Source organism: Lissotriton helveticus, chromosome 5_1 (genome assembly GCF_964261635.1).
Source record: "Lissotriton helveticus chromosome 5_1, aLisHel1.1, whole genome shotgun sequence".
Classification (NCBI taxonomy): Eukaryota; Metazoa; Chordata; class Amphibia; order Caudata; family Salamandridae; genus Lissotriton; species Lissotriton helveticus.
In genome coordinates, this window is record NC_136065.1 from 1728621637 (window position 1) to 1728648465 (window position 26829).

The following is a 26829-nucleotide window of genomic DNA, read 5'->3' on the forward strand; positions in this document are numbered from 1 at the left end:
TTGTCTAAGCCCACATCTAACTAGTCTGATCGGAGTGTAATACGTCTGATGAAGGTATTTGAAGTGCACTATTCTTAAATTCCCATTCGGCGTCAGTAGGTGCATTAGGACACATGTGCTCTGCCACTCCTCCTCTGTGAGGGGCGCCTCTAGTACCGCATTCCATCTATCTCTCGCTTTGTCCGTGCCGTAGGGGATTTCAGCTTGCGCTGCCTTGTATAGTTGTTAAAATCTAGATCGTGGCATAAACATTATCGGCGCCATCTTGTCTCTTTCCAGATCCATGCGTGTGCGTAAGCAGCAGCCATTTTGAATGCTATGATCTCTCTGCCTACTGCCGATAGCCAGCGCGTCTCACCCCCTCACACCCCGGCTTCGCAAGCACACACCACCCCCTTTTTTTTGACAGCCCCCGGTCTCTCCTGCTTGGACCCTAAACGCACCTCCAGCGCGATCCTGCCTCCGAGCCACATCCCGCGCTGAACCCCCCCACACCCTTTCATCTCATTCATAAAACAGGCCCTTTTGATAACCTCTTCCTCCTTGCCCTATTGTTCGGCCTGATCCCAGGCCATCACTTAGCCCCAACAGATGCAGTTTATTGCCCCTACAGTAGGACCTCGCCTCACTTCAAAGGAGCGGGGATTAATCAATGCCCTCACACCCCTAGATCCGATCGATTGCCCGCATTTCTGTTCCCAGCGAAATGCCCAGCTGCGCGATAGCCATCATGCTGAGATTAGGGGTGGGGACTCCTACTGTAGATATGTGTGGGAACGGGCCTGAACCAGGGATTCCAAAGACTCCTTTTCCGTACTTCAAAGCATTACCAAGAATGTGTTGCATGTAATAAAGTAATAAACCAGTGTATAAGAGGCCAGGCCTCAGAAATATCGAGAGAGCACCCCGAGAAGATACCCTGTTGTCTGATTTGACGTGTTCTGTTCCGTCGGAAATAAACTCCTGTTTCCTGCCTTCCAGTCTCCAGCGCCTGCCTCTTTATTTGGGTAATCGTGAGTTGGGTGAGAAGCGGCTAACGCCGGGCAAACCTAGAAAAAGGGGTAAACGACCTGATCTGCCTGAACCCTTTTTCATCATAGTCTTGATACCAGATGAGCGGTGTCTGCGGATGTCAGTATGGTTTGCAACGTGTTTAGTTGTGGGGGTTCGTTAGGGAATTCTGGATACAGAACTTTGATTGCTTATTGTAATCTATAGTACGTAAACCTGAACAGTTGTGTCTGATTTTGAATATACATCAGGCCCGTCATGGTCTTGAACCTTCCTCCCTCATACAGGTCTCCAAAGGTATGTATGCCTACCTGTTGTAATAAGGCCATCCCCACCTTCTCCTGTGTGATTGATAACTCTGGATGATCATGTAGAGGCATAGCTGGCGCATATAGAGGCAGCTTGTGTGTTAGCCTACCTAAATGCCACCATGCTGTGTTGGTAGTATCTATCGTGTTTATGTATCTATTGTGCAATGGTTGTCGTTTGTGCGTTATGATGGCTGTCAATGGTATAGGTAATGCGTCCCCCTCCTCCACAGCCGTATGTGTCAAATATGGTATTGTATGGTACCAATAGGTAGCATATTGTGCTTGCGCACATAGATAATATAAATAGAAATTCGGTATTCCGAAACCTCCTTTTGAGTATGGCTGAGTCAGTGTATTCAATCCTACTCTTGCTTGCTTCCCCGCCCATATCAGTTTTAACACTAATGTAGTTATGCGTTTAAATACCTCTCTTGGTGGATGTACAGGTATATTGTTAAATAAATAAAGGAGTTTGGGAAGGACATTCATTTTAACAATTGCCATCCTATCCGCCAATGATAGTGGTAGTTGTATCCATCTTTTGACTTTGTCCTCCAGGGTATCAATGACTCGTCCGTAATTTACACGTATTACAATCTCTGGATCTCTATGGAACCATACCCTTAAATATCGAACTGGGTCGTCCTGCCATTCTAAGGGGAACTCAGTGGCATGCGGTATAGTAGTATCCGTTAATGGTATTATGGACGATTTCGCCCAGTTAATTTGAAGACCTGAGTATCTGCCAAATTTGATGTATTCCCGTAGTAGTGATGCCAGATTATGTTCCGGATCACGTACATATAACAGCATATCATCAGCATAGAGGGAAATATGTAGCGGTCTTGACGGGAAATGCAATGCTGAGTAATTATGTAATTGCCTTATTTTGCATGCCAACGGTTCCAGTGCTAATGCAAACAGCAACGGAGACAAGGGGCATCCCTGTCTCGTGCCTCATGCAATACATATGGGACCTGATATATACCCATTTACCCGTATCCTAGCTTTTGGCTCTGTATATATAAGCTTCACCCATTGTGTGAAGATCGGTGGAAATCCCATCCTTTGCAGTACAGCAATGAGGTACGGCCCTTCAATAGAATCGAACGCTTTGGCAGCGTCCAGCATGACTGCCACTGCCTTAGTGGTAGGCGTTAAATAATGGGATACTGCAAAAAGGGTCATGCGCGCGACGCCTCCTGTGCCCCTCGCGAAAACTACACCGTAGACCTGTCACTCTTGTTGCCTGGTGTACACAGGTGTTGATCGAGCTGTTTTAGTCTTCTGCCGTCAACTTACAACCCGCCTCTGACCAGTGCAGCCGCGGGGACGGTGAATGCAGATTACCTGAATGAGGCAATAGAACAGTCGTGCACCAATATTGTTTTCTACCAGGAAATCCGTTCAGTGCTGGAGCATGAACCTGCAGTACCCTTGCCTAGTATTGGCGAAAAACTTAAATCACTGCTCTGTCTCTGAGTGAAAAGAATTGGACCCACACAGTCACCCCTGAAGTGTGAACCTAGAAAACCGTCCTCCAACAATCCTGTCCCTGTACCAGAGCAGCAGCGGAGCCGGATCTGCGATCAGTCAAAAGAGCCCTAAGCCAAGACCACTCCGGTGCAATGAGATCTGGGAAAGAAAGAAAGTACACTGCACCCAAGCGAAGGAAGTCCAAGCAACCAGACGCAGCTGGGGCACAAGCCCACGCCAACCATGCACTAAAACTCCAAAAACCTAAAAGCCTAACTCTATGGGACTTTTTCAGAAAGACTTCATCAAAAACCGTGGAACTAATACAATCATTAGAGCAACACCCGCAAACTTTGGAGGTAACCACTTCAACAATCTCGGACCACTCAGGGTTTGACTGCCAAGTACCAGCGCAGAACTGGGTATTGGAGACGATACCAGCAAAAGAGCCGCCAGAGGTCTATATCTTTGGGTCCACTCGTACTAATCATAACAGGGAAAACACCCAAACTGTTCTTTTTCAACCAGGCAGGCCCATCACGTCTCTGGCAGATGACAATGGGCTCTCCCACCTACCGCAATTACAGCTGGAAGACACCATGTGCCCAACAGAGGTTTCCCCTGTGCCGCTACAACTCTCACAATATTCCGTCATTGGACCGGTATCCTTGACCCCGTCTAAGCCATCTACGGGCCTCCCCCTGCAAACAACGACGGTGCAAATCCACGGGCAAGCTGGGCCTGTGCAACCCAACGGCAGTCATCCACTTTTAACCTCGCTAACCCCACCAATAACAAAAACATCAGTAGCACCAACAGACTTGAGCACTCTATACAAGTTACTCTCGCCTTCTGGCCAAACAAGGACTCCATGTCAAAGTCAATCAGCACAGCTGGCTGCAAATGACCAACTCGTGTCGGATTTGTCCCTCTTCTTTAAGACCACCCCAAGTCCCCCAAGCCCGAGCCTCATTCCGAACGAAAAACCTAACATAGAAGAGGACACTACGACCAGTGTCTGGCCACAATTATTACAGACTCTCCAACAAACTGTGACCGCACTCAACTACCATTCAGTAAAACTAGAGGTGCAGGTAGACTTACTAAATACCCTGGCACTTTTCACGTCAGGGATTGATGGCAAATTAGACAAACTGAACTCGCTAATTTTAAGGGCGCAAGCATCTGCGAACTTTGTCCAACCAACGTGCTGCTGCTCCCCAATCATTGACTCCCTTTCTCTGCTTCCAGATTGCCTTTCCACCATCATCAGGGAAGTAAAGCAGCTGAGGGGAGGAAACGTGTTAGCCGAATTGCAACTCTCCAAACATCAAGAACTGGACAAACCCCCGGAGGACCTTGGAAACAAAAATACAAAAACAAAGGAAGAAGAAGTGGACACCACAGGAACAATCAATCGCCCATCACCGATGAGCGGTCACCCTCAGAGCGCTTCAATATAACCAACACCGACGGCTGAAAATGGCCCCCTCCCATCACCAATTGGGCTAACAATCCAGCATGCCCAATCTGAGGATGGGCGAAACAACAGTTCTGCTTCTTCGCCCGTTCCATCAGTCCCGGTCCCCCCGGGGCCCATTCCTCCTTGCAGCAAGAGAGAGCGAAAGCGTCAACGTAAAGCAAGAACAAGCTCAGGGCGAATTCCAACCTGGCCCATCAGGATCTCTTTCCCATTTTTTCGATAGCCGAAAATAAAAAACCTCCTATAGAAACCAGCACAGTGGAACCAACGACAAACCCAATAATAACCCCCAACGGAGCCGCAGAGTCAAAGAATACTAACAATTGCCCTGGCAGCGACAGCAGAGGGCAGCGATCCCGTAATAAGCACAGGGGTGAGCCCAGCCAGGTCAAGTAACACCGGGCACGAGACAGCGGCAGGAAAATCTCGGCCTTTAATGGCTCTCCCACTTTCTGGGAATGAAAACACAACGCTAAAACTACGTTTTACTAAAATTATCTGTAATGATACAGCTACCCGGATCAGCCACACATCACAATTAAAACGGGTCCCCCTCCAACCACCACAGCAGTCACATAAAAACAGATCAGATGCAATAATCGAAAAAGCGGTCTCCAGACCCACAAGTGCACCAGAGTCGCGAAGCGATGACCTATCGTGTCATCGGATTTTACTAGCCCCTGAATACAAATCCAAGGGGCGGCACGACATTCTTAACAGATCAAATCTGTTGAAATTAGTGGAGCGTATACCGGGGCTAGCAGGTCTGGACACGAACAGCATTGAATCCATTGAATTCCTTCCCCCACGAGGAAACCAACCCTCTGAGGTCACCGTTGTAACTTTTGCACAGGGAGGCTGGGCAGGAGCCTTTCTTGAACATAAGGTCATACTGCGGAACTGGGGAATTAGAGTGTACCCTTACTCAACGCCAGGGTATCCAATCACGCTGCTATCCAGAGCAACCACACCCAGCCAGTCGGCCCCCACCAAAAACACAGAGCATGGGAGGCCGTTCTCTGTTTTAAAAAATGCCTCAGGGTCGGACACAGAACTTAAATGTCCCGAAATAGCGGCGAGAAACAAAGAACTAGACCACGTGCTGGGATGGCTGCCAGCACCCAAACTGACCATCGGCAGCTGGGACACCTGCAGAAACACACAATGCATCCAAATCACTCCTCCCAGCAGGGGTACCACAGCACAAAGCGGATAATAGCAAAGGGGGGCCACTCTTTTCACTATGCTCATGGAATATCAGCGGCCTACACCAAAAAACCGTAAACGAAGACACCATGGATTTCCTGGGGGAACACGTGGCAATTGCTCTACAGGAAACCTGGGAATCAGATAGGAAGGATTTATCGAATATCGGAAACCGGCACTTAGGGACAGCCGCTTCGGCCACCCCAAAGGCGGGCTATCCACATACATATCCAATAACTTAAAAGGCGAATTCAGTCAACTTTACTTGAAAGAAGACTGGCTACTGGGGGTCAATATCAACTTGCGGAGCAGACAGCGATCACTCTTGCTTATAAATGTGTACATTAACCCCAACACCCGCACAAAAAAAGACCACTTGGCCAGCCTCTGTGAAATTATGAATGATATAGCCACAGAATATCCCAACACGGACCGCATTATCACAGGGGACTTTAATACAAACCTATTTCAGGGGAACACAGCAGACTCAAAAGGACCCAACATGACCAGCATCATTGAGGCTATCCCCCAATCCAAATCTCCAGTGCAAGTTTCTAATATTTTAGGCGAGGTCACCGTGATGAGACTCTATAAAGCAGGTGAATGGAAGATCGGCCAGCGACTCCCCCCCAAACTGGACCTGGTCAAATGGAAGAAAAAAGTCCTACTTGGACTTTACTATTTGCAATTCGGAATTCCTGTTTAATCTGGATAGCTTCTCCGTTCTGCCAAGGTCCGAAAGCGACCACAGGCCGTTGGTTTTCTCCTTCACCACAAATTTAGTTCTCCATAAAAAGGCACCATTTACTTACAAGGGAATATATTCCGATAATTTAAAACGCCTGAAATGGAGTGAGTCCAATTGTCAGAGCATCTTAAGAACAATCAAGGATTTTATCATGTGTGTTCCAGACCAAGTGGCTTCCCCAACAGTAATATGGTCGCAGTTATGCGCACATCTGATCAGTACTTACCCAGTGATAAGGCAGGGCCCAAATCATACTCCACAAGTAGGAGCAATAGCCCTCCCCATCATAAAATCACTAAAAAGAACTAGAAACAACGCACTGAGGTTGCTATCAAAATTTCCAGGGAACATCAGCTTTCTCTTTACATACCGTCACGCCCAAAAGACACTTAGGAGGGCAGTCGCCCAAGAGAAAAGGGCCCAGGAATCTCAATTCTGGGTCAAACTGGTATGGGAAAGCAAGCAAAAGAACTCAAGGAAATTCTGGTCACTTGTCAACTGCACCGATCCAAACATAACATCGTTTGGATCAGCGAACATTCAGGAAGCAGACTGGATTTCATAATTAACAGAGCATTTCCAGGCACAAGACCACCCTGGCCGCCCTGGATCAACATGGGTTTTTGACACTGGCATGGGTGTAGCACTGAATACCCCACCTGATTCAATGCAGGGGCTTACCACACTTGATGAATTGTCTGAAGAAAGAGTAGGCAAAGCACTGACAAAAGGGAGACAAGATGGAGCACCGGGCCCGAATGGCCTGCCACAAAGGCTATTCAAGTCCGACGTCCCCTTCTGGTCTATGGTGCTATCAAACCTCTTTAATTACACCTTGAGTTCTCAAATAATTCCGGACTCTGGGAGAGGGGCTATCATTCATCCTATTTATAAAGCTGGAGCACGAGGCAACCCGAACAATTACAGATTAATCACCCTGCTGGATATAGAGGCAAAGCACCTTGCAGGCATCATTTTGGAGGATCTTAGACAATGGGCAAAGGACAACAATCTGATTCCCCTGAATCAAACAGGGTTTGTTCCCAACTCAGGTACAATGACAAATCTGTTGACAATCTCCACCATCATTGACAAAGCTCTTTCAAGCTCCAGGTTGATTTTTTGCTGCTTTGTTGATTTCAAAGCAGCATTTGACAGGGGGGCCCAGGGCAGCACTCTGGCAAAAACTGAGGCAGTGGGGAATCCCAGACAACATTCTGAATCCAATTATCCTGCTGCATTCCGACACATGGGTTCGAGTGAAGTTAGGGTCTGGCTCGCATCTCTCCCGGAAAATCTCGACCTTTCGTGGTGTCAAACAGGGATGTGTGCTGGCCCCCCTCTTCTTCAACCTATTCATTGCTGACCTGTCAAGCACTCTAGAGAAGGTAATCAGCCATCCACCCAAAGTAGAAGGTACGGCATTATGTAATCTCTTATATGCCGACGACCTGGCACTGTTCAGTCTCACCAGAGTGGGGCTACAAAGACTCCTTGATGCCTTAATGCAATACACGGCTAATAACCAGTTAGAAATTAACATGAAAAAAACTATGATTGTCCCGTTTGGCAAAAAACGCTACAGCGGTGGAGGCTGGTCGATAGATAAAGAAAGCCTCTCAATCTGCCAATCTTACAAATACTTAGGGGTCCATCTCGACTCCAGGGGCAGTTTTACTAAACAGAACACTGTGATTGCAGCCAAGGCTACAGCTTTATTGGTATCCTTGGCTAAGTTATCGAGGAGACTCTCAGGCCCCACTGTCTTGCCCTTACTGGAAGTGCTTAGAGCAAAGATCGGGCCCACACTCTCGTATGGCATAGAGATTTTCAAAGGTAAAATGAATAATACCTTAAATAAACTTACAACCAAACTCTACAAGAAATTGCTTCACTTGCCGAGTTCTTCCTCGCCAGCACAGGTCAGACTAGAGCTGGGGTTAATTAATTATGAAGCCTCCAACATTGGCTCATATCTTAAGCTGATCCACAAATTAAGACAGGCAGAAGCAGGTACCCTGGAATTCCTAGTCTGGAAGGAAATCAGTGTGAACAACCCGGGGGATCATTTGGCCGCCTCCTAAATGACCACATTCAACAAATGTCTGCTGCGGATCTCTGGGCTCTTAATCCAAGCCAGACTGTCTTTAAAAACACAATTAAAAAATGTATAAGATTGAAATCCCTGATCATGGACAAAACCCTTCTTGCGAAACGCAGTCATGCTTGGGCAGAAGCCAACTCTTATAAACGACTATCCCCGGCCAATTACCTTTCGGCATTATTTTCTCATTATCTAAAGCGATGCCTGATTGTCCTTAGATTGGGAGACTGGCGTTTCCTTCAAAATCTCCCAGTATGGCATCGAAAAAGGGACGATCTAATGTGCAGAGGGTGTGGGGCAGCAAATGAAACCATTCTGCACGTGCTTTGTATATGCCCTCTCTTTATTCTTCAACGCAGACGCCTACTCAGGCCAGAATGGAACAGGTTGGGAGTCCGGACATGTAGGCACGCCCTTATTGCTGCTCTGTCTTTAGAGAACACTGTTTTAAATATAAAATTCGCCAAATTCGTTAAGCAAGTTTACAGTATTTTAGAAAAATTGGAAATGGCTAAGGCTCCGCTGATAACTGTGTAGAATGATATGTATTTTAACTTCATCTGCTTTGTCCGGGAGTGTTAATTTTTAAATTGACACGTCGCAGTAAGCACTGATAAGAAAGGCCACATTTTATTTTGCTTTTTCCACTCTTTTAATCTGTAAAATTGTACTTAATGTGTTGGAAGAATCTTTTAAAGATATGTTTTTATATATCTAAATAAAGAAATTATTATTATTATTAATTGTCATAAGAGGCTGTAGTCTTACTGCAAGTAACTTGGCCAGTATTTTAGAGTCGACATTAATAAGCGATAGGGGTCTGTATGAATCGCATAACTCAGGGTCTTTTGTGGGCTTCAGAAGTGCAATGATTAATGCTTCTCTTAGAGTCGGTGATGGATCAAGCCCTGATCTGTTGACTGGGTAGGAGTGTTCTGATTAACTCAGATACTCTGTCCATCACCACCCCCTTTTTGAAATTATTTTGGCCACCATAAGTGTGGAAGGGTATGCTCAGACGTGAGTCCCTTGCTCACTGCACCATCAGGATTCAAGCAAGCCGGGCCGAAGACGGCTGTAATGCCAGAAACCGGTCCCCGGAAGCTTGTTTCCTTTCCAGTGAAGAATTGGCTTGGTAGTTTGGTCTGCCCTGTTCCCATGATGCACTGGGCCAGGGACAGACTAATTTGCATATAGCCAGGTTCTGAACTGGGATGGTGCAGTGAGCTAAAAAACGGTGATGGATCAAGCCCTGATCTGTTGACTGGGTAGGAGTGTTCTGATTAACTCAGATACTCTGTCCATCACCACCCCCTTTTTGAAATTATTTTGGCCGCCATAAGTGTGGAAGGGTATGCTCAGACGTGAGTCCCTTGCTCACTGCACCATCAGGATTCAAGCAAGCCGGGCCGAAGACGGCTGTAATGCCAGAAACCGGTCCCCGGAAGCTCGTTTCCTTTCCAGTGAAGAATTGGCTTGGTAGTTTGGTCTGCCCTGTTCCCATGATGCACTGGGCCAGGGACAGACTAATTTGCATATAGCCAGGTTCTGAACTGGGATGGTGCAGTGAGCTAAAAAACAGTGATGGATCAAGCCCTGATCTGTTGACTGGGTAGGAGTGTTCTGATTAACTCAGATACTCTGCCCATCACCACCCCTTTTTGAAATTATTTTGGCCACCATAAGTGTGGAAGGGTATGCTCAGACGTGAGTCCCTTGCTCACTGCACCATCAGGATTCAAGCAAGCCGGGCCGAAGACGGCTGTAATGCCAGAAACCGGTCCCCAGAAGCTTGTTTCCTTTCCAGTGAAGAATTGGCTTGGTAGTTTGGTCTGCCCTGTTCCCATGATGCACTGGGCCAGGGACAGACTAATTTGCATATAGCCAGGTTCTGAACTGGGATGGTGCAGTGAGCTAAAAAACGGTGATGGATCAAGCCCTGATCTGTTGACTGGGTAGGAGTGTTCTGATTAACTCAGATACTCTGTCCATCACCACCCCCTTTTTGAAATTATTTTGGCCACCATAAGTGTGGAAGGGTATGCTCAGACGTGAGTCCCTTGCTCACTGCACCATCAGGATTCAAGCAAGCCAGGCCGAAGACGGCTGTAATGCCAGAAACCGGTCCCCGGAAGCTTGTTTCCTTTCCAGTGAAGAATTGGCTTGGTAGTTTGGTCTGCCCTGTTCCCATGATGCACTGGGCCAGGGACAGACTAATTTGCATATAGCCAGGTTCTGAACTGGGATGGTGCAGTGAGCTAAAAAACGGTGATGGATCAAGCCCTGATCTGTTGACTGGGTAGGAGTGTTCTGATTAACTCAGATACTCTGTCCATCACCACCCCCTTTTTGAAATTCTCTTAGAGTCGGTGGCAGTATATTATGCTCAAATGCCTCTCCATATATGGCCACCAGATTGGGGGCTAGCGTATCTTTATATGTTTTATAGAATTCGCATGTGAAGCCGTCCAGACCAGGTGATTTCCCATTCGGAAGGGATGAAATAATTTCGGTCACTTCCTCTATAGTAATAGGTAGGGATAAGTACTTACGTTGCGTATCCTATAACCACGCAATCGCAACATCCTCTAAGTAGTCCAAAACCTCTTCAGATGGTGCGGTCTCTCGGGATGTATATAACTCTTCATATGATTGTGCAAACGTATTCAAAATCTCGGGAGCATCCGTTGTAACCAACCCATCACCTTTCTTTATTTGTAGTATCGCCTGAGGACTGCGACCCTCCCTAATATTGGAAGCTAATATTCTCACAGATCTACCGCCTTCTCCAAATCCAGGATACTAAGGAACAGAGCGCGCTATAAAACATTTTATATCATCATATCATATCAAATCGCCTGGCTTGGGGTCGCTTACATACATATTTAAGTACATCCTCCGCAAAGGATTGATGTTCACTCAGGACCTGCCGTATGTCTCCTAGTAATGATGTGTCGTTCGTGCTTCCATATTGGGCCTCAAGTTCGATTAATCGCTCCTCACAACGTTTCAATTGACCCCGGATATCTCTGAGAATCCCTACCGTAGTGCTGATACATACTCCTCGTATGGTTGCTTTAAAAGCTTCCCATAATATACCTGGGTCTTCTGTTGTGCGCCCATTTAATTGAAAGTAGTCCGTTATGGCTTTAGCAATAGTGTCATAATAGATAGTGTCTGTTAGCGCTTTGGCATTGAATTTCCAGCTATAAGGCGGGGGTACATAGTGTGGCACCTGAAGTGATAGTATTATTGGATTGTGATCTGACAATGTCCTCGGTGTGTGGCTAATATCCTTGGTCCAATGCAATATTGGCCATATGTGTAGACTCCGCACATCTACTTCCTATATGCTTATGAGTGTGTGGTGCAATGTGGGTCTCTTGCAGCAACGCAATATCTATTTTCCATCGATCTAGACATGCAAAATCTTGACAGACTTTTTTGGGGTTAGTGAAGCCGTGAATATACCAAGTTATCAGGTTTAAATGTGACCTATTCATTACAAAGTTTGAGTAGCTTATCCCCTTGGTCCATTAAACCTCGCCTCATGGGGTATACCATGTGTCCATTCTTAATGCAACATCCGTAGTACCATATTGTTTTGTCACAACATTGAACATAACTTACACCATGAATATCAGCTGTGCTTCTTAAGCGTCCTGGTCTCTGAACAGTGAACAACTCATCAACCACCCTCCCCCCTCCCACTTCAGCACTTCAGCACCCCAAACCTGCCGAAGCCATACCTTTAAGGTAACTCCCCCGTATCCCATCAACTGTATGGGGAACACCCAGTTAGAGGTCCGCCTAGGGCACACTACACCGTCCAACTGAATGGACGGGGCAGACCCTTATAGTAAAACAGACAACTTTTACCAACATCTTAGTGACGTTGTGTTTTCAACTCGGCTCTCCTAGTTAGATCAAGTTTTAGTCCATCCCTAGTTTGCCTACATAGATCACTTTATATACTAAACATTTATACATGTTTTCATCACAATCTTTGTCATTACATGTGTACATTTCCCATTAAACTTTAATGTAGCCAATGTTAGGTAACCCCAGACCTACATTTCCGCCCTCCCTTTGGGTCAATCAATACGCAAGTATCTTTTATCAACCAATTGTGTCAGTACAGCCCGTATCTAGTAGTCACCCCTTCACTTACTATTGAGTGTTGTTAAGCTTTCAACTTTGGACTGCAATGTCCTCTGTTTCCTACTACAGACATATCCTGCATCCTCTTGTAGTTCGGTTCAGGTAGTGCGGTGCAGATACGGTTACCCCCAATTATCCCACCCACTGGTCATGTCCCATCGTCGGTGCACGTTGTTCTACAGAGTACATATCAACATTTCCATACAGAACATTACTGTGCATTATTGCCATTGTTCTGGTGCGTGTCCTGCAGTACGTGTATTATATCTTACGACGCTACCACTCCAGTGAGGAGACCAGTTCGGGTCCGTCCCTGACTTCCAGTTACTACACAGATGTCGGTGCAGATCACAGTTTCCATATAGCCCCTTACTTGTATGTATCTGCAACCCCTCTCTATCTGCGAGTCTGTATCTGCGTGAAGATAAGTACATTACCCGTGTGTAGCAGTTTTCCCATGTTTATCGCAGCAGTTCTTGCTGTAGGACTCTCAGTCTGATCCCTGTTGCGATTCACATTTTTTCTGCTCTTTACGGTGCTTCGTGATATTTTTAATGTATTCCTGTGCCGCTGCTGGAGTGTTAAGGAGTGTGGACTTCCCCTCCCATGTTACCTTCAGCCGCGCTGGATACAGCATGGCATATTCCACTTTAAGTTCTCTCAACTTCGCTTTGACTGTGGCAAATTCTCTCCGTGCTTGTTGTACTGTGACCGTGAAATTCGGGAAAAATTCCAACAGGTTTCCCTGGTACTGTATTTGACCTTTTTCCCGGTCCATCCTTAGGATATTGTCTCGATCTCTATAATTCAGCACTCGAGCCACTATCTGTCGCGGTCGGGCTCCTGGAGGTGGTTTAGGCGCCAGTCATCGATGCGCTCTTTCCACTATGAAGACAGATGACATCTTGTCTGCCCCAAAGATTTCTTGGCATAGTTCCTCCACATACACCTCCATCTTGCCCGTGTTAGTTGTCTCTGGTAAACCCGCTATACGTATATTATTCCTCCGTGATCTAGCTCCCAACTCCTCAGCCCGTACTTTGATCACCTCGAGCACTTTCTCCATGCCTGTACATTTACTGGCAGTAGTATGTGCTTCATCCTCAACTGTCGATATCCTGTTCTCTGCTACATCCAGCCGCTCACCTTGCTTATCCAACTTGGCTGCCATGTTGTCCACTCTACATGTAAGGTGATCTAGTTTCCCGTTTATATCCTGAAGGTTCGTTTGTATAGCTTTCAAAATAGTCGCCATATTTGCATCTGCCACCATTTCACCCTCTGTCTCCATGTCCGAAGCACGTGCCTGTCCTTTCGGTGTTCGTCTGGATTGGAAGTTCAATTTGGGTTGTTGGTTATCGGGTTTACCCATCCTGCTGATGCCTTACTTTCTGTATTCCGTCTTCGTCCCGTTTTCGTCGTTCCTCGTGGTCAGAGTCTCAGTCAGTAGTGGATGACAGTAGGCCTTCCACACCGCAATCAACCTTGTCGCGTCGCTTACGCTAATATCAATAGTTCGATAGCTCAAAAGGTCTGCGAGGCATTAGCTGTACCGCATATTTTGGAAGGTTTTGAATGTGCCGCTGTTCAAGTTGCGCTCATCTCTTCACTCCTCGGTAACCCTTATATATATACTTCTTTACTTTGGCACTCGCGACGGAGTTACCCACATTGTGTACATGAGGTGTAGTCCTGCAGTGTCCCCCTCAGTTAATATATCTGCGAAGCTGATTTTATTATGCGACTCTTTGAAGTTGTATGATTTCGTGCTCATTCCCTATAGTACCTCAATGTGGTCAGAGGGGCTAAAATCACCATGTCATTACTCATACACCTTATCACATCTCGCCTGCGGCAGTTACAAATTATTCGTTTCTTTTCACTGTGGTAGATAGGGAAGCTTCCCTATCACTGCACTGTTACCACCAGTCTCTCCGCCATCTTAGTATCCTTATCGCGTTTGCGCACTCACGTTGTATATGCTATTTATGTATTTATCTCAGATTTCCTTCAACTGGGGAGGATCCTACCAACCTCCAACTCATCACCCGCTGAGATGCCCTTTCAGGTAGCACGTGTCCAATATTTGTACATTAAAACGCACTTAATAACAGTTCCAGCAATTTCCCTCGCTAATTTGTAATCTTCCTTTCCTGAACCTCATCGCCAGCACTATTTGCTTGTTATTTCCTTCATTCCTGAAGGTCACGGGCAGAACGGCATCTTATAGCGCTGAAGTTAGGGCTTCCACCTCACATATCCCCGCACTTGTCAGTGTGCCGTTACCTCCGCAACAGTTATGCGGCTCAGTGTCGTAGTCAGGTGCCCTGCGAGATCTCGGCTAGTCTCACCTTCTCCCCGTTAGTGGAACAGGTAGTTTCGGTTCTCACCTCCGGATGGGTGTAGGCATGTAGTAGTTGACAATATCACATGAGACACCCTGTGAGAAGTTGGCCTGATGTATGATGTCCACAGTTCTGTGGGCACCTTGTATCAGTCCAAACAATCCCTTATGGTGGTGGTTGTAAGTCAACCTTATAGACAAGCTATCCTAGGGGTAGCATGGACTAAGCAGCCTTAAAGGCTTAACTCAAGAGGGCATGTGAAGCAAGCTGTTTTACCATATGCAATCCTGTAATATCAAATGAAAGGACACCACAGAAGTTATATATTATAAAAATATATGTATTTATTCTCAGAATAATCCCCACTACTCTTTATGAGCAATGAAGCACAAGCGTTTAAACAAAAGCACAATATAACATATACAAGTTGCACGTTTTTGGATGAGGCCGGTGGCCACTCAAACCATATATCAAAAAAGTGGTATAACAATCACTAATCGATCGGGAGTAAGGCCTAGGGCCTTGGGAATCGCTTGGACTACAGTGGACTAACAGCAGTTAGGACGGGTGTAGCCCGCGGGATTCGGGTGCAGTGCTGTAAGTACAGGCATGCACCAATGTAAAGTCAATGGTGCGTAAAAGTTATCGTTTTACAGATTAAAGAGTCTTCCGACTGGACTAGGACTACCAAACTTTAGAGTTAGGCACTAGAGGGGTGTACCAGTGTAAGAACACCGGCGCTAGTAAGTTACCTCACCCACAGGAAGCGGGTGCATAGGTGCCAAAGTGTGTCGGGTTTAGTCACGCAGTTCGATGGTGCCTGAAGATGAAGATGCAGGAGGCGTCCAGAAGAGAAGTGTCCGGTGCGATCCAAGGGTGGATCGAAGCTGAAGGGTACCTGAAAGCAGAGGGGACAGAGTCAGGGTCACTGGGCAGTGACCAGGAAGGAACCAGGAAGGAACCAGGCAATTGGAGTCTGGGGCACCGAGGATGTCCTGGAGTGAAGCACAAGCTGTCCCACAAAGGCTCTCGCTGTTGGCGGTGTCGGCTTCACGATCGGAGTCAACAAGCCTTGGCAAAGGCAACCCACGCAGGATTCAAAGATGGCTTATCACTCGGACCAGCAAGGTCTGAGCGGGTGCTCCTTTTCAGGGGAGCGAGTGCCAATCTGGAGCAACCAGATCAGCTGTTCAAATTCAAAGATTCGTTGGATAAAGGGCCACTAGCCAACGGGCAAGCGACCGGACCAACGCGTTGAGCAGAAAAATGCAGAAGGGCCCCAAGCAGTACTCGTCGAGTGTAGAGGGGTGACCTTCAGTGCAAAAGCTGCTCGGGGCTGGAGCTTCTCACGCTCCAATGCACAGCTTCGAGGAAGCCTCAGGTGTTGCAAGGTCAGCGCTTTGTAGTTACTTCAAGATGGCCGCTCCCACGCTTCAGGTCGCCTCCACAGGTCCCAGCTCTGCAAGGACTGTGGATCAGGCTGTTGGAAGTCAGGATAGCTGGCTCTTGTTGGTCTCTGTTGCTCGAGTTCCGGCGGGAACTGCAACAAAGCAAACGTCGAGGTGCTGGATGGTGCCTGTTTGCACAGGGTGGTCACTCCTTGACCACAAGGGAGATTCTTCAGTCTTCCACGTCGAGTGGGATGTCGAAGGGTCCAGAGTTTCATTTCATAAGTTTCAGTCAGGATAATCTGATGTGCATTGGCACTGCTCCCACCTATATTCCAAATCTGGGGGCTGAATTACCTGCTAGGTCCCTCCTATGGGAGGGACCTGGGAAGGGGGTGGTTACACCCCTTTACCTTTGTAAAGTTTCGTGCCAGGACTGGGGCTGGATGGCCCTAGAACCGGTTTGACTGGAATCTACCCAGGGACACCTTGTGCGCCCCAGGCAGAGTCTAGTTTCATTCAACCCTCCCTGCTACAATCCACTATCTCCTGTCTGGGGTGGTGTGACACCTCCCTGTGACAAGAGATCCTTTGATCAAGCCTCCTCTGTCGAGTATCGGTCAGCAGCAGGAGGCCAGACTAGTGTCTGTGGCAGCAGCATCCATTTTGTGATGCTGGGGCTCTGGTTAGGATTAACCGCATTTGCAGTAAGTAACATGTCTTCCCCTCCTGGAGGGGTGGGACGCTGCCCCCACCGTCAGAATCATCGAGGGGGTAGCATTCCACGTTGTATGACACCAAACACGACATGTTTTGATAAAGCCAAACCGGAGTTGCAATAACCGTAAGGATTATAATGCACTTAAGAGTATATGGTATGGCAGTATCACTGGAACAGCTATAGGGAAATGGTCCCGCAAGCTGCAGACAGGCTCAGCTCATGCCAGAGCACTATCTCACATAAAACCAAGCACTCTGCCTCCAGGATTGTTAAGGCCTTCTATAGAAGTGGCTGATAGGTATATATGTGTCCAGATATAGGTTTAGACATAGGTATACTATATCTAAGCAAGGGGTGATTACACCACCTTGCCCCAGCTGAGGGATCAGCCAGTTGTGCCAATTTAAGTACCAGCCAGGGGTGGCAAAAGATATGCTGCAGCCCCTGGTAGGCCTTGGATGCACCTATGCCCTTGGCACCTATAGTGCACTGTATAGGGGCTGACATGGTGTCCAGTACCAATTTGGTTATGTACCTATAGTACATGTCTGTGAATTTAGAGAGAGAACAGCAGGCTGTGGGTCTGATTAGCAGGCCCACAGCCACATTAAGTCGAAAACCAGTGAAGCAAAAAGCAAAAATAGGGGTGACCATAGGATAGCAGACCCTACTCTCCTACACACCCGATTATTCGTTACCAGCCTTACAGCAGCGATCAGCTCCATACTGTTTAACCTGTCCTGGGCGCCGCCATCTTAGGTTTATTACTTCCAGCCTCTTGCGTTTTCAATAGCGATGCCTACTTACTTGTTTTTATGTCTTGCTGTCTCCACTGCCAATATGCTGCGCTCCGCTGTGATTCTAGAGCAAGCAACGGTAGTTCTTAGTGTTGGGATACCTTGAGGTGTTTACAGTTGCACTGCTACGATCGTATCGCGATCTTGTCCGCCATTTCCCCTCAGATGCGCCGTATCAGGACGGTCTTAATTCCTCTCGTCCTAGTCACGTTCAGTTATTTCCAGCGCGCTCTCCCGACTCACCAGACCTTCACATCTCTGTTGGTGCAGAGCGCGGTCCTCATTTCGTCAGTTTTTCGCTAAAATCGCGCTGAATCGAGGTCTGCCCGGCGAAGCTGTCTATTCAGGCACCATTCCGCTGTGCGCCCCCTAGCTCCTCCCCAATCTAGTGATGAACTTGATAAAAAACATCAAGATAGCAAATAATTTAAAAGTGATTTGCCATTATTTGAGAACTCAGAAAATATGTCCTCATTATAGTTTTTTAGGGAACTAACCATAATTTCTAAGGGATTTGGATCCCCTCATTTTTAAAATTTCTAAAGGAGATGATTTATGTTAGCAATCTAGTTGTTCATTAGAATACTGTGGGGGGGGGGTAGATGTCAGTACAATGGACTCAATTAATTGAGGCCAGTGAGGAGGGTGCAGAGGCAACAAGTTGACCACATTAGTAAAGAAGCGTGGTTTGCCCTTTATGTTAGCTTCCATCTTCTCCTTAAGGTTCCCAGCAGCAGTAGATTATAATCATGAGTAGGCTGCACTCACATCTATTTTTTTGTGATTAATTCAGGACTAATTGAGGACTAAAAGAGTTGTATTCAGTATGTCAATGACCTTTTCTGTTCTAATATGTATATATACATATATATAAATTCACTGAAAAAACCATAGGTTATAGACCATATATAGTTAGGAATTAGCATTTACAAAACCTTATTTTACTCACACAAAACCATTGAAATTCGCATATATAGTTAGTTGCACTAACTATATATCGCGCACCCGCAATCCACTGCTGATCATGTCACATATTACATCATTCATGACATGGTCAGTGACATCACTGATGACATCACTGATGACATCACTGATGACAACATCCAGTGACTGTATGTTTCTGTAAAGTTAAAATATGTCTTACATATTGAAGAATGAGTGGATGTATAAGTGTCTGGATGAAGGATTTAGTAGGTGCATGACTGACTGTATGAGTGAGTGATTAAATGTGTCTCACTGAGTGCATGGGTTAGTGACTAAACTGTCTTAATTTGTGCATAATTATGTCTGTTGTTCTGTAAACTGCTGCATGTGTTGATCGGTAGCTATATGAGTAACTATATGGGGTATTGATTGGTTGCCCAAGTATTTGTATGGGAGACTGAGTGTGTGTGTGGGTGGCTGGGAGGTGTATGACTCTGTGCATAGATGTGTGAGCAGTTGATTCACTAGATGTATGGGTTCAAAAGTGCATATGGAAACAGCTGTATGGGCGGTTGACTGTGTGCATGAGTGTATTGGTGAGTGAATGGATATCTCAGTGCTACATGTCAAAGTAAGTACATATGTAAAACACAGTACATGTGAGAGTTGACATATATAAATAACTGTGCATAAGAGCCAGTGAATGTGTGAGTGGCTGTATGGATCATTGTGAACTTGAATCAGGGATTGTATAAGAGAGTAAATATGTGTTAGTATATGTTTGAATAAGTAAGGTGTGTATAACTGTATAGTTGAGGAAATGGAGGTTTGATTGATTCTTTGCATGACTGACTAGGTGTGTGAGTAACTCCATGGATGAGTGACAGTCTGTGAGTGTCTGTTTATACTGAGTGTATCTAAGGTTATATTAGAGTCTGAAGAGGTTCATCGTATTATCACATGAATGATGTCATCAGTGATGTGATCAGTAATGTCAAATGAGATGTCATCAGTGATGTCATTTGAGATGTCATCAGTGATGTCATCAGTGATGTCTTTGAGATGTCATCAGTGATGTCATCAGTGATGTCATTTGAGATGTCATCCGTGATGTCATCAGTGATGTCATTTGAGATGTCATCAGTGATGTCATCAGTGATGTCACTGACCATGTCATGAATGATGTAATATGTGACATGATCAGCAGTGGATTGCGGGTGCGCGATATATAGTTAGTGCAACTAACTATATATGCGAATTTCAATGGTTTTGTGTGAGTAAAATAAGGTTTTGTAAATGCTAATTCCTAACTATATATGGTCTATAACCTATGTTTTTTTCAGTGAATTTTCAAGGTTTTGTAAATGCTAATTCCTAACTATATATGGTCTATAACCTATGGTTTTTTCAGTGAATATATATATATATATATATATAGATATATATATATATATATATCTATATATATATATATATATGTATATATAACATTTCTATGGCAAAATGAAACCCCTCATTTTGTTCCTTTTCAAATTAAATGTATTAAGTGTTACCACTTTATTCCAATCAAGATGACTTCAGGTGTGCCATACTTTTGTCATAAGTAAGACTGTTAGCGTTCTAGTTGTTCTTTAGAACACTCTGAGACATTCTGTCATTGGGCTATAGTTGGGCTACATCTGGCTGATATTTGGGCTACATTTGGTTTTTGTTGTCTCTGGTGGCCATCTTTTGGCTACATTGGGCTACATTGGGCTACATTTGGGCTCTAACATATATATAGCCCAATGTAGCCCAATATATATTATTCAAAGTTAATTTTCGTAAAAACCACTGGAGCATATATCTTGAGACATAGCAAAGGCACATCGGGCTACCAGTCCCTACAATTTTGCCAAGTTTTGTGGAAATCCATTCAGCCGTTCGAGCTAAAAGTGAGTCCACCGCCCTATGGAAAACTCAATGTTAAAAACACGTTTTGGGACCCCCCTTTTTTCTCGGCCCCCGCTTGATGAACCCCCCCCCAAACTTTCAGGGGACGCTCAGAAACAAAATGTGCCATTTTCCTGAAAATTTCAGCCAATTCCGTCCATCAACCCCAAAGTTATTCAACATAGAATTTTCAGAAATCCCTATTAAAAAAAATCCTAACTATATATACCTACTGGCGACTGCCAGTAGGTAATATATATGTAATGTTTATTAAGAATGTAACTGAAATTTCGCATCTCATATTGACACCCATGTATAATCTGCCCCAATGTGTTGTGGAATAGTTTTTACTTTACTCATGTAATAATAACATAGTAGGATTTGTTTATTAATAATGTGGAAAATTGGAAATAATATGTTTCATGAGTCAAATAGAAGCTGTATTTCTATTCGATGTTAAGTTAGCTGATGTGGGCCTGAATAACTTTAAATTCATTTCATGACTAACTCTTAATCTTGCTTTGATTGTACTGTGAAATGTTGCATGTATTTTGTGTGCAGGTGGACAAGACATCATTAGTCTATTGTTTAGTCGACAGAGAGACCTGGGAAGGAATGCGATAACACAGGAGAAACGAGTTCTCGTGGGAGATGGAGATGGTATGAAGGATGTGTGGGATGATTTTCCGTGTGAAGGAGGTACAGAAGGACAATGGGACGATGGAAAGTTACCCAAAGCCTAAAGGGGGTGCTTGTATCTGGTTCTAGTTTTATATTAATGAAGTTAGAGACCTCTCCTGGCAATTGTGGCTTTATGCTGCATGACGCTATTGGGAGATTCTTCTTCGGAAGACTCTGCCAGCTGACACCTTTATACGTTCCTTTGAAATTGCTTAGATTAGAGGTCCCATTACATAGTGTGGGGATAGTCAAGGAAACTGTGGGATTTCTTAAAGGAGTTTGATGCAATCTAATTTACATTTTTGTCTTTTAATTATCTACATAGCAGTAATCAAATTAGTCCTATTATATAGGGTGAATTGATTCTGGAGATCTGGCTTCATACTGTTTTCTCTGCATTCTTACACTATCATGCTGAGAGTGATATATTTGAATTTGTTTCAAAACTGAGAATACAATTGACTAACGACAACCTGGTTGTGGACCTGAGTTCCTAAAAAGTCCATGTTGTTTGGGCTGATAGATTGAACAGTTACTTACCTCTAACGCTGCCTAACAAAGAGCCATCGACCAAGGATAGGGGTTGAGGTTCAGCAATATCAATGGGTAGGTTGGAAGGGCAGTGGCAGCATAACGGACCATGAAGGGAAGGGAAAGGGAACGGGAAAGGGAAAGGGAAAGGGAAAGGGAGACAGGGGCAGCACACCAACAATGCAGGACAGAAAATAGAAGCTGTGGGAATAGAAAAGAACAGGCCACTGAGGACATAAGGACGAGGCAGAAGCAGTACAACCATATGTGCAAACAGATTCAGGCAGGAGACTCCTGATGTTTTTAAGCCCAAAAGGGATTTCTTTTATCTGTCTCCTACCTACAATCTCCTCTTTTTCAATGTGAGTCAATAAGAAAAATCTATTCTCCAGGTTTTTTTCCAAAACCTCCCTCAACCAAGTTCAAAATATTGGAAAGTATGGTACACTGGATCAATGAGGGTAGAAGGAATGGGGTAGGCACATGGATTTGCATAACAGAGGGCAGGAGGGAGATGGGCAGGGGCAGCATACTGACCTTACAGGGCAGGCGTAAGGGGCTGAAGCAGCACAATAAACCACACAGGGCAAGCAGAACTGCAGTGCAGCACAAAGGACCATAGAATGTAAGAGGGAGGGGACAGGGCCATGCACATGGACAATAGAGAGCAGAGGAGAAAGAAGCAAGGGCAGCAAGCTGAGCATTTCGCACAGACAGGAGGGACAGTTGCAGCATAACGGACCAAGAAGAGCAGGAGGGAGGGGTCAGGGGCATGACAAAAGACCAGACAAGGCGGGAGAGAGGGAATATGGGCCTGCACGTGGAAAACAGAGGACATGGGTCAAGCAAGTAGATCTTGGAGGGCAGATGGAATGGGCACTGGAAGCACAACACACCATGGAGGACAGCAGTGAGACTATAATGGCATACACATAGACAACGGTGGGAGGGAGGGGGTCAGGGGCACAAGATGACTAGACAAGGCAGGTGTGAGGGGCTATCACAGCAAAGAAGGCCATGCACTGCAAGTGGGTGGGTTAGTGGCAGCACAAAGGCCATGGTGGGCATGAGGAAGGAGGCAGGGGCATGCACAAAGGACCATTGAGGACAGAAGGGATGGATAGGGGCTAGAAAAAGGCAAGAGAGGGGCGGGGGCTTCACAACAGATCATGCAGGGTAGGCAGGAAGAGACTTTGCAACACAACAGAGCATTAAGAGCAGAAAGGAGTGGCAGCAAAATGACCCATGGATGACAGGAGGAAGGGGATATGGGCATGGAACACAAAGTAGATATGATGAGCAGCGGCAGGTTCATGTAACATGGTGAGCAAAAAGGAGGGAGCAGGAGCAGGCACACAGACATCAGAGGGCAGAAGGAGGAGGTGATGGGCAGAAAACTTAGCATAGAGGCTAAACAGGAGGACAATGATGGGGCAAGGAATGGGGCAACAGAGGGCAGGTACATCAAGGTAAATGGAGGGCAGTAGCAGCACATTGGACCATGCAGGGCAGAAGGGAGGGGGCTGCTGCATGCACTCGGACCACAGGCCTCGAGAGGAGGTAGATGGGCAGCAAGCTAACTGTTCATGGTAGGCGTGAAGGGCAGTGACCGAACAAAGGCCACACAGGGCTGTAATAAGGGACCAGGGGCATGGACATGGACAATAGATCGGAAGGAGAAGGGGGGGTAGGAGCAGCAAGCTTATTGGGGACAGCCAATGCCAAGCCCTGCATCAAACTCCCCCCGACCAAGATTGCATTGAGAATTTTTCTTAACATTCTAAAAAACCTTAGAAACTCACTGAAACAAACAAAGGTTACAGGGACGTTATAGTTAGGAAATAGAATTTAAAAAAACGTAGAAATTTACTAAAAAAACAAAGGTTACAAGGACGTTATAGTTGGGCTCATATTTTAAACTCACAAAACTATAGGGACGTTATAATTAGATTTTACACGCACATAACTGTAGAAATTCAGCTGTTATAGTTAGAGTTATTTCAAGTAACTATAACTCATGACTTAAAATAACTATAACTCGTGCCCTTATCATGCACTGCTAATTATGAATGAGAAAACTATGCATGGTGTGGGTGCCAGTTATAGTTTACTTAGGTTATGAGTTATAGTTACTTGAAATAACTCTAACACTTGAATTTCTATGGTTTGGTCGCCAGTAGGTAGTTATAGTTAGGACCAAAGTTTCCATTGGAAAAGTGTTTTTTGTTTTGCCAATAACTTTGGCGGCGCTTGACGAATCTCCCAAACATTTTCCAAAAATGTCCCCTTTTTAGTTCACCTCTTGTGTTGAAAGATTCGGTGTGATCTGTTAAGTGCGGGCCGAAAAAAAAAGAGAGGTCCCAAAACACGTTTTCCCTATGTTATGTCTATGGGGATTTTACATTTTTTTAACACGACTACAGGCCTAACTGCAGAATGGAATTACACCATATTTGGCAAAAAGCTAGATTTTGGTTCAGAAAGAGTGCTTTTTGTGATTTGGTGTAAATCCATTCAATAGTTTTTGAGATATCTAACTTTAAAAAAAAATCTGGGTGCTTGCAGATCCTACAAAATGTTTATTTGCTGCCAGCACTTCAACCAGGAAGTGTTGGCAGCCATCTTGGGACTCAGCTTGAAGAAAAGAGGTCAGGGTATGAATACTCTAATGCCCCCAGATATGGTGGGGTTAAAAAAAAAGGTTTTTAAATTTTGACGCAGACTCACGGATGGATCCGTGGCACACGTTTAAAAAAAAAAAAAAAGACACTCTGGCTCCTCCCTATCTTCTTTTGGTAGACCCTGGGTGGGCCACATTCCAGGGACATGAATGAGGCGGGCTAATGTGGCCTCCTCCAAGGCATGCGGAAAGCCCTGGGGACCGCCACCTCCCTGGGCAGTAAATAATACAAATACGGGGGCCCGCTCAGCCCCCTGCAGCACTGGGGACCACCATCTTGCCAGGGCTAAAGTTAACATTAGGGAGGCCCTGTGGCACCCCTCATGGAGCCCTGGATGGCCCAGGGGACTGCTATCCCCCCACGGCCAATTCCAGCAATGTCCCAGGGTGACCAGCCTAGAGACATTGCAGTTTGCTATAGCTTGGCAGGAGTACCGCTCCCGCCAAGCCATAGAAAACAGTGCTCAGCTTTCAGCAAGCGAAAGCAGAAAATGCGAGCAGGGAAACAGACACTTTTTTTTATCAAGGGGGCTGCATGTTAGCAGGTTCCTGGGTCTAAAAGCAATGCCAGCTCCCGCATGATGCAGGTAGCAGGCAGGGACCTTGGGAGCCTTCACGCCCAACACTCGGTCCCCAGCTTTTAAAAAGTGGGTGCCCAGGCCTGGCCTTGGGGGATGGGGTCCCGGGGCCAAAATCTCCCCGGGAGAAGGGCTGCACTGCCCTCCCTCCCTTTTAAAAAATAAAATGAATTCATTAAAGGAATCTGCCTAGCAAGAGCATAGGTGCGCAGACCAGTAAGGCTGTTTTAGATGCAATACTTCTGTACTGGTTTTATCGGTTTTATTCTTGATTGTTTTGCCAGTTTAATTTCATTCATAAAGTTTGATATTAAGTTATTTTTAACTTTGAGTTTCTTTAAACCCTTTTACCCGCTCTTCCTTCCTACCCACTGTGTCTGTGTCCGCGGGATTTCCAGTTCGAGTGGAGGAAGCGAGCGGCCACGACTTTTACCTCACTTCCGTGTTGGGGAGGAGAGAGAAGGTTAGCAGTCTAGCTGCTAGCTAACTCTATATAAATACGTGGCTGCCCCAATGCGCAGCAGACGCGCAGACCAGTAAGGCTGTTTTAGAAGTGATACCTGTACTGGTTTTAACAGTTTTATTCTTGATTTTATTGGCAGTTTGATTTAATTTATACAGTTCATTAATAATTTATTTTTAACTTTCAGTTTCTTTACACCTCTTTCTTCCTACCCGCTTTGTCTGTGTCTCTGGTCCATCGCGTGTTTCCCATTTGAGTGAAGGCATTGAGTGAACATGACTTTTACCTCACTTGCGGGCTGGGGAGGAGCAAGAGGGTTAAAACTCTAGCTGCTACCTAACTCTATTTAAATTCACGGCTGCCCTGACGGGCAGCTATGTGCGCAGCAGGCGCGCTGCTGGTGCGCCAAAGGCAAGCCCATCTGCGCCTGTCCGCACCCAGCCCCCTCAAGGAACCAGGACCCCTGCATCTATCAGGTTAGACATGGACCATAGGCAGAAACATACTTACTCAACTTTGAAACTGCTTGAAGTTAGACGCTTATGAAATACTGACTGTATCAATAGCCGTCATGGCCTGACCGGGGCCTTTTCTGATATAGAGGGACATTTCTTGTGCAGACACTGCTAGTTTGAAAGAATGGAGCTGAAGCAGAAGTCTGTGGATCAACTTCCCTCAGATGAAACAATGAAGAATTATAATCTAGATGCGTCCCCCCCCAATATCCTGCCTACCAGATCCGTTCAGGGATGGAAATGCTTTTTGAGCAATGTTAGATCTTTGCCTAAGCACGCCACTGAAGTCAGGGACTTCCTTTCCTCAGAAAAACCTGACCTTGGGTTTCTTACTGAAACCTGGCTCAAACCTAGTCCACTAACGTATCCAAAGGTTGGATAGGGAGTCTAAGGCCGGTGGAGGTATAGCTATTATTCATAAAGATGCTATTAAGGGATCAATGCTTGAGCACTGTTGCAATGATAAAATAGAAATCTCTGTTTTAGAATTGATTTTCTGACCCATTACTGGAAATGTATACCGGCCCCATGGTCCCCTCTGGGACTTTTTGCTCCAATTGATGGAACTGATTGCTTCCCACACTATTTCCACCAAACATTTCCTTTAATTTAAGAATTTCAATATACATAGTGAAATTACTTCTAACTCAGATACCACTATGTTCCTTACCGATTTGGCCACTATAGGACTAGGCAAGATTAACGAAGGTCCTACTCATCTTGCGGGACGTATGTTAGATCTTATTCTGACCAACTCCTCAAACATTCTCTGTG